The sequence below is a fragment of the Mirounga leonina genome, unplaced genomic scaffold (genome assembly GCF_011800145.1).
Source record: "Mirounga leonina isolate KUSES-001 unplaced genomic scaffold, KU_Mleo_1.0 Mir_127, whole genome shotgun sequence".
NCBI lineage: Eukaryota > Metazoa > Chordata > Mammalia > Carnivora > Phocidae > Mirounga > Mirounga leonina.
In genome coordinates, this window is record NW_023270316.1 from 3,335,529 (window position 1) to 3,350,458 (window position 14,930).

A 14,930-nucleotide genomic window follows, 5' to 3' on the forward strand; every position below is an offset into this window, starting at 1 on the left:
CTTTTCCTTCATACCCTTGAGAGCCTAGAATGTTCTAGAGAGCTGGGGCCAAGGGTCCTAGCAAACAGTTGCGGAATGCTTATGCCCTGCCTGGCCGGGGCTGGCTCGCAGGCACATAGTCCTTTTGAACATACCGTTTAGGTGCGGCACGGATGCGATTTTGTTTACAGGGCAATGGTCCTCCTGGTTACACTCTGCCAGGAATCCAGGCTTATTTCCCAGAAATAATGCTCTTCCAAAGGGTAGATAAATATCCCCTCCCATTATATGGAGAGTTAATAAGATAACCCGGGAACTCCAGGCACACACCCAAGGGCAGCGTTGAGGGTGCAGAGCTGAGGCACGAACCTGTCACGAGGAAGACGGAGGGCACGCAGGGCACCAGACAGGTGAGCGGACAGCCGTGCGCAGACCTCGGCGCCAGCCACGAGCAGGCTGCGGCCGGGCTCAGAAGCACACAGAGCAAGGAAGCACCTGTGAGTTTCACCTGGCAGAGTGTTAGGAGGAAAGCCGAGACTGAGGACAGGGTCTGTAAGGAGGGGCAGGTAGGTCCGGAAACCCTCACACCTACATGTGTCAGTTGACGCATTGAGGTGCGTGACCGAGAGTGGAGAACTAGTCGTTCATAGAACAGGTTCTGTTTCCTTAGGACGTAGCCCAGAGAGGGAGCCAGCCATGCAGTCGGCACCTCAGACCTGCAGGGACGGATGGAGAGCGGAGGCAGCTCGAAGGGAATGGTTAAGTCTGCCCTGGGACTGCAGGAAATCTCTGCTGAGGGAAACAATTTGAGTTCTGCCGTAGTGGATGAGAAATAATTTTCTAGATGTAAATTTAAAAGTTAAGTGTGTTCTTGGCACAAATTAATGAAAGGAAAATGCACGCCTGAGGCATAATGAGAATTTCAGGGGGGCTGGAGCAAAGGTGTTATATGGGAAAGGAGAAGGGGAGGGAGGGGAAAACATGAGAGATGACACTCACGGGGGAGCTTGGGGAAGACCAGCGAGGCCAGAATGAATGGGGAGCATGATGTGTGTGTGTGTGTGTGTCCGTGTGCACACACGTGCATGTATGTGGTCATATCCACGCTCATTTGATTACCTGAGAATGAGCGTAGGCACAGGGGAGCAGACTCTGTGGGAAAGATGGCGATTTCAATTTGGGGCGTCTTCCGTGCGCAGAGGTGTGGGACCTCCATGCAGAGATGGCAGGAATGCAGGCAGAATTACAAGTGGAATGACATCTTTAACGAAAAAACACAGAGCCCTCCAGGTTGGCACAGGCAGGATGGCATCCATGCGGGGAGGGCAGCAGGAGCCCAGGACTTACTCACCACCCCTTCAGGGAGAAGCACAAACAGCCCTCCCCATCCCTGACACAGTGAGCCCACATCGACATTTCCCATTTCCCATGTCACTCCACAGCACAGCTAAAATGAGTTCGCACTGTTGAAACAGACAGTAACCCAAGGTGAATGAAAGACTTGCCAGAGAATGTTCCTGGAAGATTTCCATTAAAAGTAATCAGTTTCACAAACCTGGTATAATGTCCATATACCATCAGGTCTAAGCATGCACTGATCACACTGGTGTTCTACATTATAGCATCTCTGAGGTTCCCATGCACCTGCCGGGCACTGACAGCCAGGCTACCCTTGCCTGAATCACATGTGACTTAGCTGTTATTCCTGGGGCATGAAGAGGCAGTGAAAACCCTCGATAGTTCAGCTGACCAAACACTTAAAGGATAAGAAAACTCATCTGATGATGATAAAGGAATCAATTCACCAAGAGAATACAACAATCCTAAAGGTTTATGCACCTAAGAGAACTTATAAATACATGAAACAAGAACTGATAGACATGCATGAAGAAGTGGAAAAATCCATAGCCCTAGATTTCAATACCTATCTCTCAACAATTGATACAAAAAAATGGAAAATTGGCAAGAACATAGAAGATTTGAACAACACTGCCAACCAACTTGACCTAACTGGCAATTATGGACCAAACAGAATACACAGCCCTTTCAAATGCATGCAGAATATTTACCAAGATATGTTTGGTCATAAAACAAAAGAAACGAAAGCATATTTTCACATAAGAATGTACCAGACTATTTATAGAGGGTAACTTTGTAATATCCAAAAAGTGGAAATAACCCAAAACCCCATCAAAGGTGAATGGATAAACAAACTGGTCTATTCAAACAATGGACCACCACTCAGCAGTAAATAAAATGAACAGGTGATGCATACTACAAATGGATGAATCTTAACATAACGAAGCTACGAAGAAGAAGTCAGACAGAAAGAGGAACTTGTACAATTCCACTTAAATAAAGTTCTAGCAAACTGATCTGTAGAAGCAGGAAACCAGATCAGCATTTCCCTGGGGAGAATAGTGGAGGTGGGGGGAAGGATGCCAGGGCGGAATCATGAAGGGACTCGAGGAGGCATTTGGACATGTGGATGAGTTCATCTTCTTGACAGAGGCAATGGCTTCCCTTCCACATATGGGACAGGTGAAGCTGTGTACTTTTAAGATAGGCAGTTTATTGCACGTCAATTATGCCTTAATAAGGTACTGAAAACCTCATAAGGAGAAATCAGAAATTTGAAATGAAGGTAGCCTTGTCTCATTTTTAATGAGCACTGTTTTTCTTCCCATCCTAGTGGTACATGAAACACTGGTGCATCCCACAGGAACATACGAGACTCAGTATGTTACAGGTACACCCTCCCCTCATAGATCCTCCGTATCCGGTGCCTGAGAAGACAAGGGGCTTTGCAATCTATTTGCCCATGGAACGGTGTTTTCGAGTAACAGGTAGAAACTGAGGGTTAGAGCGATAACCAAGGATCTACAAAGAAAAGAGAGTCTAGACAACCCGGATTACAGAATAGAGCTTTCTAGTCAAGGTACACAGGTATTATCCCAACTTCTGCTTACTCATCTTCCTTGAGAACAACTAACTCTTCAGATGCAATCTTATGCTCTTGACTTGTCTAATATTTACCCAAGACTTTCGCTACAGCAGGAGAGCGTTATTTGGTTCCAATATGTTCTGGAACTTGAAGAGATTCTGCAGCTGGACGTTTGGGTTGGGAGCCACGAGCTCAGAGGCAGGTGAAACCTAAGGAGGAATGAGGTGGGAAGAGGTTGGAAGAGGGCAGCTCAGACCTCCACGGAGGATAAACACGAGATTCCTACAGAAGGAGCCTTCCAGGTCCCTTCTGACAAGTGAGAGGGGAGGGAAGATGGGTAGAAACAGCACAAGCCAGGCAGTGGAGGTCTCACCTTGCCAGGCCACCCCTGCCTGCTGTGGGGTCCATGCCCGAGGCTTGTTCCTGGTTACCAGGGAGGACAATTTCCCTGTCTGGTGTGCCATATTAATAATTGATAGTAAGATAACATGGCATAATTTTGCCCTTTATCATCATAACACTTTGACTTTTCAGGAATGTATATCTTTCCTCTCTCCAAAAAGGAGTGAAGGCATCTTGCAAACAAGATGGAAGAAAACAAGCAAACAAACATCATATGAAAGATTCAGTGCATGGGAAGCAAAGCAGGCGAAGCAGTGGATCCGGTGCCTAAATTAAACCCAAATTTTGAGCTTTGTGGCAGCCTTGGGGGGATCAGGAAGCATACACTGCAGGGCCTGTCGCTGGAGAGGTGGGAGCACCCCGCCGCTCTGAGGGGAGGACCGCTCTCCTCATGCCCTGTTCCTGGCCAGCCAGACTCAGACACCTCATTGGACAGCCTTATCACCACCATTTCACGACAAAACGCATCAATAGCTTTCATTTACATACAGCTTGAGGCAACCTTTAATAAAAATCAGATGTAAAATTGAGGTATGATTTCACTAAAATGTTTATTGTATCTAGTCCTTCATTGGGTCCGGAGATGGAACTTGGAATATCTGTGTCAGAGCATCCCTTCGATTATCCCCCTTGGTATTATTTCGCGGAGAGCCGGCTTTGGCAGGCAGCTGGGCTGCAGGAGATAACGATGACAATCGTTAGCATGGAAGCAGATGGCCTTAATTGCTGATTGGAGACAGACACATAAACCTTGGTGGGCAGATAAGCAGGGGTAGAGTTAATTCTTCCCTTAAAATATCAGAGAACCCGATGGGAAGGCTACCCCACTAGGCACAGAGGTGGGCTGTGGGGGTAACTGGATGCAAAGCGACACAGTCTTTCTCACAAAGCAGGCTGGGGTCTGTCCCAGAGTGTGAGGCTCTGTGCCTTTGGGAGCTCAGAGTGTCCCGTCACAGAGTGACAATTCCGTCGTGTCCGTCCCCGGGCCACCCCCACCATTGGCACCTGCATCCTGTGAGGAGTGCAGACTCCTGGACCCCACTCCAGACCTGCGGAATAGGAGTGTTAACAGCGGGTGACTGGCAGGCTCAGGGGTGTGTGGTTTGCGTGCTCCCCGCTCTACACAGATGCTCTGAAATTGGGTAACTATGCTCACAGAAGTCAGAGCTTGAAAGCAGTCTCCGAGCGGCTGCTGCTGATTCCGTGGGGCAGGGAGCAGCCCCTCTCCGGTCATCCCCGATTCCCATCCCTCTGCTTTCCTCCTTTGTTTCATCGCTTTCTTCCCCGTGCATTTATTGAGCAACTACTGTATGTGAGCCCTGCATAAAGCGCTGTGTTAGAGAACCAGTGTCTTGGGAGAGGTGAACTTCACTAAATGAGTCTTCCCGAAATTCTGCCTGTTTGGTATAAAAAGAGGGGCGGGGTACAAAACCGAAGCCCCGGGACATGGTGGGTGTTGTGAGAGCTAAATGTGGAATTCGTAGCAGGTGCAATTCACGGACTGCAGAGATTCTGTGAACAGCAGAACCGGCACACCCGCCGTCTTCCAGACCCGGGACAAACTTCCGAGAATTCGAAGATGAACAGCCTTGAGTTTCTTTCCTTAGGGGGCTGAGGACCTAGCAGTGGGGGCAGGTAAGCTCACGCCAAACAGGTATACACATGGCTCCTCTCAAATCCCTGCTGGTTGAGACCCAAGATTCATGTTTGGTTTCCAGTTACAGGTCGATGCTGATTTCTCGGACTTATTTTGCCTTCCCTTCTCGGGCCCCACCTGTCACCCCTCCAGAGTCAGAGTGTTGCGCGGAGGCCCTAGCTGCTTTTGGCGCCCAGGACAGCTCCCAGTGGGAGGCAGCTGGTGCGTGCAGGGCAGACATGACTCCTGGACCGGCCTCCTGTTTTCAGCGGGGTGTGGAAACGCCAAAAGGACAGCCTCACTTTCTGGCTGGATTCTGGCATTTCTCTTTGAATTTGCAGAGGAAGCATTGGGATTTCAGAAGCAAAGCCTCAGGCTGTCAACCAGATATTTAAAAAGTTGGCCATCGTTGTAACGATGTTCTCATGTTCTCATGATGCAACAGGGGGCCAGGTGGAGCCCCGGCCTGCTTAAGATACCACTGCTTCCTATGGAGAAAAGTCCGGTGGCCAGGTCCAGAGAGGGAAGCCCACCTTCTCTGGAAGGTGTGATGCCCCTTTCCCCCCAGTTCTACCCCCTTCCAGTACACTTCCCCAGACTGTCACTAAATGGTTGGTACACCTGTCTGCCTCGATGGCAAATATGGCTTTCTCTTCATTTATTCTGCCTTCATCATTCTTTCATCCACCCATTTGATAAATACCCGGAGGGCCTTCCGGGGGCCAGGGAAACGTGGTAATCAGAGGACACATAATGGTACGGCCGGCCGGTCAGTCCAAGAGCCCCTACCGGAGTTTGCGGGGTGCCCAGCTCCTGTTCAGCTACAGGGGCTGTCAATGTGGTCTCAGTGCAACCCAGAACCCCCATAGCTCATCACGTGGCACGGAGCAGTCCCCAGGAACTCCTCCCCAACATCCACCACTACGGCCTTGACACAGAAGGCAGCTAAATGCACGAAGGTTGGTGTTGAGCCGCCAGCGTGGAAGGTAGAGGCTGCTTCTCAAGCGCTGAGGGGATTTGAGGCAGAAAGACTGAGGTAAAAGAAAAGACAAATTAATTAGCTTGTCAAATCCTTCTCAGAGAGCACAAATGCAACAGACTCTTGCATAATGAAATATCATTCCCCAGGAATGGGGAGCTTCCATACCTTGCTTCTCTTCATGTACCGATTTTTGTTTCAAAGGTCCTTGTGAATTAGTGCAGATGTGGCAATGGTTGGATAAGATGTAAGAGGAACATTCTGCAACATTAAATAAGTCAAGTTACTCTTAAGTTTGTGTATATGTAGGCCTACATGTTACAAGATTGGGACAGGATGCTCATTTTTTACACGGGAACTCAATGGATATTGAACACAAAGTAGCAAATTATTTTAATAAAAGGAGTTAATAGAATTTTATGATATTTCCAAAAGCACTTTTCAACTTGCTTGAATATTCAGATGCATTCTCTTGCCACTCATTAATTTATGGTTTGTATTTTGCATGACTATCATGAGGAAAATTCCTGGGTACATAACCCTGAAGTGAATTTCTAAGGAGACCGTTCTGACCATGAACGACATTTTTCTATTTTTGGTTTTATTAAAGATTTCCCCGCAGTGAAAAATTTGGAAGAACTAAAGAAATACTTTGGTAGATCCAGCTACAAGTGAAAATTTGTTATAAATAACAGTCATTTATATGATAAAATATTTTTATATTTTCTGCAGTAATAATGATTCCCCTATAACCACATTATATTGTTCAAATGTGATTTGCAGAACTCATGGTTTATTTTCAAATCTATGCATTGCCTTAAGAATTTTATTTATAATTTCAGTTTCTATTGCTTCAGCCGTGTGGTATCTTTCCAAATTAAAATAACAAAAACTGCTTACAGAAATCTTAAAACTATGATGACCCAAGAAAGATTGCTTAACAACCCGTTATCAATAGAACACAAACAATGTGGAAAAACATCTTCATGATAGCACCCAAATTAGTGATTCAAATAAAGACAAGGAAAATTGTATGAAATAAATATATAATAATTTATTAATTTTGTATGTGACTATTTTATTACGAGCCCAAACATGTCTACCCCATCATCAGAACAGCTAGACCTATGCATGCCTAATTTATTTTGTAATTATAAAGACTATTCATCAAGGTAGAAGATAGATTGCCTTTGATTTAGCAGTTTGTTAGTGTCTGAATCTGTTTGGGCTTCTGTAAGTAAATGCCACAGGCAAGGTGGCTTACAAACAGCAGATATTTATTGCTTGCAGTTCTAGGGGCTGGAAATCTGAGATTGGGACGACAGGTGAGGGGTCTCTTCTGGCCGCAGACTTCTCACTATGGCCTCACACGGTGGAGGGGTGAGGGAGCTCTGTGGGGTCTCTTTTATAAGGATACTAATCCCGAATAGGAGGGCTCTGCCCTGATGACCCGATCACCTCCCAAAGGCCTCACCTCCTAATCCTGTCGTCTTGGGGGTTAGGTTTCCAACATGTGAATTTGGGGGGACACAGGCATTCAGGGTTGCCTCCAATGTCAGGGGTGAGCTTGGATGAATGCACAGCCTTCCACCAGGACTGATGCTGGTGTCAGTCTTTGGCCTGTTTCGGAGGAATTATCAGGGAGGGTGTTTGAAGAACCCATAAGTCTGTTAAAATTTCCAGTGGAGGATTTCGTTCCATTGCCGAAAGAACTGCTAGGTGTCCCACAGTCTTCACTGTAGCTTCTTGGTTCCATGGCCAGCTGCTCTCTTGGTAAGTTTACAGGTGTTTCAGTACGCAGGTAAACCCAGCCAACATTCATCTAGATGATTAGTACCCGCAGAAACGGTGCCAAAATCCTGAACATCCCGTTTCTCGTCCCCATTTTCATAGAAAGAAATCAGGTTGTCGAAGGCAAGGCCCACTTAGCAATTCAGCCTCAGAAACCTGACCCTGAGAAATAGTGTAGGGAGAAATACATTTCCCCAACTTCCAAGAGGAGCCCTCTCAAACACCAGTCCTAGCACAGAGCAGAGTCTGTGCCCATACGAGCTGTCCAGTGAACCAAGAAAGGAACGGTGAAATTTACTCATATGTGTGTATAACCTCATTCAATGACTAGAATAACTAAATCCTGAAAAGAGCTTGAAATTCACTTGATGTTAGGGTGAAGCAAGAAGCTATGTACTTGGGGCAATTCGGCATCTCTCAAAGTGACTATATGACAAATGTTTCATTCAGACCAGCCTTGAGGTATCCAACCTTTTCCTACCAACATTTATTGCTCCTGGATGAGCACCACACTCCTGAAATACAGGAGCAAAGCACCAAAAAATTCTTTCTTCTTTTTTCCTGTACCTTCTTGGAGTCTTTGGGTGTCACACATACGTATGTGGCCACATTTAAATACTGCCTTGATTCTGTAAGTAGCATCTTCCAGAATTCAAAGGCAAAAAGAGAGGGATCTCCAGTGTTCTGTTTGATCCTCATCAGTTTACAGTAGTGGATGTAGAGGAAAATTTGCCCAGATTTTCCAGTGACGAAGCGTTTCTGGGTCTGAGGAAGGTGCTTTAGAAAGCCTCCCCTCCAGGTTTCCAGTCACGAGGATTCTACCTAGCACGCTGGCTTGCAAGTTCATGGTCATCTACAAATGCACTTTGCTAACTTACAAATCTTCAGTGGACTGGGAACAAGGAGAATTCAAATTTTATTTTTTAAAAAAACCTCGAAATGGGCATACTTCTGTGCCCAGCACTCATTAGTGTTAATAAAGGCTAACTTGTTAAACTTTAAAAAGGCGAAGCTCGATTGTGCACAGGGGCCTGCCAGCAGAGTCGGAACCCAGCATCTGTAAAATAAAAGCCTCACTGGTATTGCTCCAGCTCCTGCATCAGCATCTCTTCGGCTTTCTCATGTGCACGAGGGCACTTTGCTGCCCCGAAGTCGTTTTCCTTAAACTAGTTCCATCGCCCGGCATTTTCATTGCCTCCTTAGAAAGTTCTAGAACAATTCTGGCAAATCCCTCTCCTTAAGAAAGGAGTCATCGTATGGCATTCCCAGGTTATACGAAAAGAAATGCCCGAGGAGGGAATTGACGAACAAGGTGAGTGCAACTCTGGGAAGCCTCCTGTCAGTACCAGGACCAGATTCCCGGTGCCTTTGTGAGCTCTAAGCACTCTTGCTTCTCATTTCCCGTGCGGCTCAGTTACCGCTGAATCTTTCCTACGTCTTTAAAACAAAACTATTATACAGGCTCTGAAGCCATGATGAACATTTACTAATGAGTCTATAGCCCCAAAAGTAGATTTAAAATTTTAATCTTGACTGACTTTTAAATGTAACCTAAGCCCAATAAGGATCTCTGTTTAAAAAAAAAGAACACAATCTGAAGCATTGTGAAGCTCTGGCATGGTGGGGGGAAAGTGCTGATTTCCTATGCTATTATGAGCTCCCATTCCCCCCTCTCTTGGAGAATTAACATATTATGCAAATTATTTTACAAATATGGTGCAGATGTCATTAATAAAACATGAAAGTGGGATCTGAGTCCCCTATTAGCATTTTCATTGTGTTTCCAGTCCAGTCTGCGCCTACAGCTTTCTCCACCTCGTGAAAAGCTCTGTTGCCATCATCGGAAGCCTCTATTTGATAGAGCATCGAAAGTCTGTGTGCCAGGAGCTGGTGGAGTTCTGAGGATGAGGAGGGGGAGAAAGGGCGGGAAACCCTGGTAGAGTCAGCGCGCCCCTGCTGTCCCAGTACCTACACTCGTCACAGAGCCGTGCTCCCCTCCACCTGTTTCCCTGGGGATGATATTACGGGCTTGTTGATGGATGCTCACGAATCAGAAGGTTGAATTTAGGTATGGCCAAGTTTACTCTCTTCCAGTAGGTGGGAAATCATCTGGGGCTGGATTTAGAACTGCCAGCACGGCTTGGTTTGCCCTCCAGGGGTTTGTTCTCCGGTGTTTATTTTGAACGGGAGATGTGAGTCTTGCGAGTCTTCTGCGTTGGGGCTGAGGTTTCCGGTTGGCCTTTAGAATAGGCAGTTTTTGTGCTATTCTGGGTGCTTAAAACCAAATGCACTTACTTCCAAGCACCCCCCACCTCTCAGTCAATCTGCATGTCCTATTTGCAAAAGGCAAAGGCTGCTTTGAAACATCAAGAGTGTGGTAACTGTCATCCGTCCTAAGGCATCACAGGGATGCGGCCATGCCGATGGCCTGCGTGGAAATCACCTGAGGAAGAGTACTCTGGAAGTTATGTCCCAAGCACGCATTCTAAGATGAATTTCTCAGCCCACTAGAAGCTAGTACTGCTAATAATTAAAAGGTGTGTGTTAGGGCACCTGGGTGGCTCAGTTGGTTAAGCGACTGCCTTCGGCTCAGGTCATGATCCTGGAGTCCCCGGATCGAGTCCCACATCGGGCTCCCTGCTCGGCAGGGAGTCTGCTTCTCCCTCTGACCCTAACCCCTCTCATGTGCTCTCTCTCATTCTCGCTCTCTCAAATAAATAAATAAATCTTTAAAAAAAAAAAAAAGGTGTGTGTTATCAGGGGGCCAGATAGGAAAGGAATTTACACCTCTTAGCTCAGATCAACTCAGGTGAAGTTGTGTAGACTATTCAGCAGGAAAGGGACCCTGCTGTTGCCCTGGCGAACCAGACTGGGGCGGGAACGTGGTGACCACCAAGTGGTAAGGGCGAGTGAACAAGAGCTGGGGGGCTGCTAACGCGGCCAGGCTGCGGAGCCGACCACGGCCCCTGGTCAGGGCATCTCGGCTCGCCCCCTCTCTCGGGAGCTGGCTGGGCCCAGCTGCTGATACGTGAGCGTGTCCGCCCGTGGTTTGGAATCCCCGTTTCCGCTGTCAGTCACAGGTCATCCCTGGGGACGTTGGTAGCAGCTCAGAGGTGAGGGTGCATGCGTGGGTACCTCTCCTGCACAGCAGGTAAGAGCCAAGCAAGGAAAACACCTGGCCCCCAGGTACCAGCAGCGCCCGTCACTGCACCTTAGGGTGGCAGTGACGCTCGGGCGCCCGCCACGTGCCTTCTCCGAGGCTCCCGAGCTGCACGGGGCCTTCAACTGTCTAACTTTAACCTGTTTAATATTTAGTAAGGCTAAAGAAATAAAAGATGAATTATTGAAGAGGTGAATGTTTTTAAAACCAAAAAAAAAAAAAAAGTCACAGCTATGCCACTTTGTATCAAAAATTCATTTCATGGGCATTAATTTGTTAATAAAATGCTGATTGGGCGATGAAGTGGTGTTTCTAAGCAGCCCGGGACTAACCGGGAAGGGCGTCCTTATGTTCCTGGGTGACATGCACTCTGAGTCCAATTCTTTCTTATGTGGGTTCTAGAAACTGTTGGGGGGAAAAAAATCGGCAAGGACAGACCCTGAATTTTTCTCTGGGTTTGTAACCTGAAGGAACATCTGAAACCCCGTGACACTGGAAACCCAGCCCAGGAAGGGGTGGACATGGCTTTTCAGAACATAACTCCGCAGACAAAGAGATCACCATTAGGAATTGCGTTTTCTGGGGGCACAGGGAGAGGGACGGGAGCCAGGGTAGTGAATTCAGGCAGAATCAATAGGTGGGGCTCTGTTAATAGAGAAATCTAGTGTAAGAGCACAGATGGTGGCGTGGGGGAGGGGTGGGCGTCCGGGAGGGGACGGAGGGGACCGAGGAAGGACGGTGGCTAATCTCTCCCCTATCTTTTTGTTGTTGTCGTTGTTGGTCCTTGACGTAATTTGCACTATCATCTTGCATGTCTCTTTCGTATCTGTAGTTGAGAAAAGACATGATCCTTACATGGATTATTACAACTCACAGAAACTCCTTAGTAATGCTTTGCAGGGAGCAGATATTCCAGCGGTCTCTGGCAGTAATAATGCAGAGAACCCTGCACGGCACATGGTTTTAAAATGAGTATTGTACATAGAGGCATTAACTCGATGCAGGCGAACAGACTGTGATTTGGGGAACGCTGACAGGATGTAGGCTACAAAAAGCATTGTCACTGGGATAAATTTTCTAGGTCATAAAGTCAAAATGAAAAGAGGGAGAGGGAGTCTCGGACTCAGAGAGAAGGTTAAATTGTTTTAACTGGAAAAGAAGAAAAGAGTCGGTGTTCGTGGCAAGCACTGTAAAATTTACTTTCTGCCTCGTGATCGTTTATAGGGATTTATGCCTGCCCCACTGTGGGGATGCATTTGTAAATGCATATTTATAAGTCCTCCTGAAGCTCAGGAGCAAAGCAGTGTGCCGGAGAGGCTCCGTCCAGGAAGAGACTGATTCCTGCCTCCATGGGCTGAGGGAGGCTCCAGTGATCAGAGATGAGGACCCCTCTCTTCTCCTGGGGGAGGCCAAGCCTGCACTGCTCTCAAGGATCTTTCAGAAGCCCTACGAGCCACGTGCTTTATTCCAAAGGCAGCCTGGGAATGGGCGATGATCGCCACCTCGGTGGGGGAGGAAGAAAAGAAGTCGGGGTGGCTCTAAACTAGACGGGAAGCCACCTTCAAGAGATTCTGTTTCAACAAGCCCGATGCATTCCTTTTGTGTCTGGATCTTTTGAAGGGATGGATTCGCTTCTGAGGGGAAGGGCTGTTGTAGCTGTAGATAGAAACACACACTCCCTCCCATACTTCCCTTCTCGCTGGAGAAAATGCAAGACAGAGAACACTCCGTTTTTAAAAACATCAATATCTTCTATTTATAGAGCTTGTAAAAATGCTTTGAAGTCAAAAGCAAGGATAGCCAAAGGTTTCAAATTCTACACGTGCAAAATAAACTTACGAAGAGGTCCAGAAATGTACATCTGAGCCTACCATCTTGATTTCGTTTTGAACACAGGGAGGTAGGTATTTAAAATATTCCAGAAAGCGGTTTTCATGGCAACCCTTACAATCCGATCTGACCTAAACTGCCTGTCGGCTCGAGATAGATTTTTAGAGGTTTGTCTGATGATTCAAAAATGGTAGGTTGTATGTTTTATTCTCCCTGAGGTACAACTCGTGTATTTCAGAGAAAGAAAACCTCCCAGGATAGGGATTACAGTTATGAGAAATCGTTCGTTGCAAGTGTTTGTGACTGACTAGACTTAGATTTGCATAAAGGTCTCCAAGCAGCGCCACTGTACTTGGAGATTCTCAACTTTATTTCAATCAAATAAAAACTTTGCCCATTTTGGGAGGGGGAAGGAATGGGGAAAAGATTGGGGAGATTATTCAATACAAAGCCCTTGTTACACACATACACACACACACACACTTCCTTGTTTTTATAAAACAGTTTACTTTTAAAACATCTCTGGGAAGCCTTCAGGTGTCCTCCCTGGATGTGGCCACGGGGATGTGCGAAATCGGGAACAGAGGCCTGAGCGGCTTGCTGAAGACACGGAGACCACAGCAAATGCTCCCCGCCCTCAGGCTTTCCACCTGAATCCTGAGAACTCTCAACAGGTGGCCTGCCCTCGGAATTTCAGAGATGAACCTACCAGTTTCTCTCTATTCACGCTTCTCCCCCACTGGTTTTCGTCTTCCTTGCTTGTGCCCTTTCCCCAGTGCCTTCCTGTGCTGCTGGGAGCACGCCTCCCGGTGGCATCTCTGTCCCACTGTCCGTGTGTCCCTGCCCTTCCCCTGCAGGCCTGTGTGCCTCAGTTTTACCGCCAGCTCTTGTCCTCAGCTGCGGGCAAGGCGACCGCCAGCCCCGCTCGTGATCCCCGATGTGCGTGAAATCCTCCAGTGCGGTTTCCCTCTGTCCTTCCTCTGCCCTGGCTTCCCTTGCTGTCCCCACAGCTGCAGCGGCCACCCCCGCGCAGACAGGCACCCCAGCCCGGGAGCCGGGGGGGAGGGGGACACACTGAGGCGCGGGGCGGACCCTCACGCCTGCCCACAGCTGTCCCCCGTCATGCTCATCCACCCGGCTTGTTCAGCCTGCTTGTCCTCCCTGGACCATCACCGTGAGTGCTCCCGGGCCTTCCAGCCTCCGTCCTCAGGCGGCAGGCTCTCGGCCAGCCGTTGGTGGGGAGCCACTGACTGCAGGGCACCTGCCCTTGGCCTGACGCTGGCCCAGCATGAGGGGTGCAAACTGTGCAGTCAATGTGGTCACTGCATGCAGAGAGAGAGCAGGGCTGCAGCGAGGGGGACAGGGCATCCGCGAATGCAAAGCAGGTGCGGCAGAGGAAGATGGGGCCAGGAGACAGAGGGAGCATGTCCTCGGGTCTGCAGGGAGCTCCGCGAGGCTGGAGCAAGGGCACGGGGTGGCTCGTGCAAGGCGGGAGCAGGTGCCCACAGACTTACAAACCTCCCTGAGCTGGCACGTTAGTCTGGGTCCCTGGAAGGGTCTTAAGCAAAAGAGTAAAATAATCGTGTTGCATTTTAGAAGCTGACTCACATAGCTGTGTAGGAAGAGCCTGGAGGGGTCCAATGAGAAAAGAGAGCAGGCTGACCCGTTAAGAGGAGATCTGAAAACGTGTGGTGAAGTCGCAGGAGATTAGGGATGTCCGAAGAGCATCTCGGCAGTGGGGTGGGCAAAGGGAGAGGTTCCCCGCAGACAAGAGGCCCCCTAATAATTTTCAACTCACCACCAGCTTGCTAATGCTCACAGAATTGGATAGTCTTTCCTTGAAAGCCTTGGTGGAAAAGTGTTTGCCCGCACTGGTTTGCCCCCCTACGTGGTCCGCGGTGGGAGTGCCGGCTGCTTTGGTGGGACAGCCTGCCGTGTGCCCCCCACCCCGGGGAGCGGCCTTGGTGGTGTCTCTAGCACACGAAAAGCCCCCACAAGACAAGGTCTTCCATTAGCCAAAGAACAGGGAAAATCGAGGAAACCTAAAGCACAGTTCGGCTGCCACATGCTCTTTTCCGATGAAGAGCTCCACTCCCAGGGTTCTGGGGGGCTGCGTGAGGCAGTCAATGTAAATACAGAAATCTGTCGAAAAAAGAAATCGCGATCCACTTGGTGAGAACCTGAAAGCAGAGCTTTCCCAACAAAATTC

General features: G+C 48.2%; 1 long non-coding RNA gene across 1 annotated transcript; it reads left to right on the forward strand.

Moving 5' to 3' along the window:
* Positions 1-285: 285 nt before the first annotated feature.
* LOC118009115 lies at positions 286-5,243 on the forward strand. Its single transcript, XR_004678818.1, has 3 exons — positions 286-476; positions 4,810-4,960; positions 5,115-5,243. It is a non-coding gene; the product is annotated as an uncharacterized LOC118009115 (long non-coding RNA).
* Positions 5,244-14,930: the final 9,687 nt, after the last annotated feature.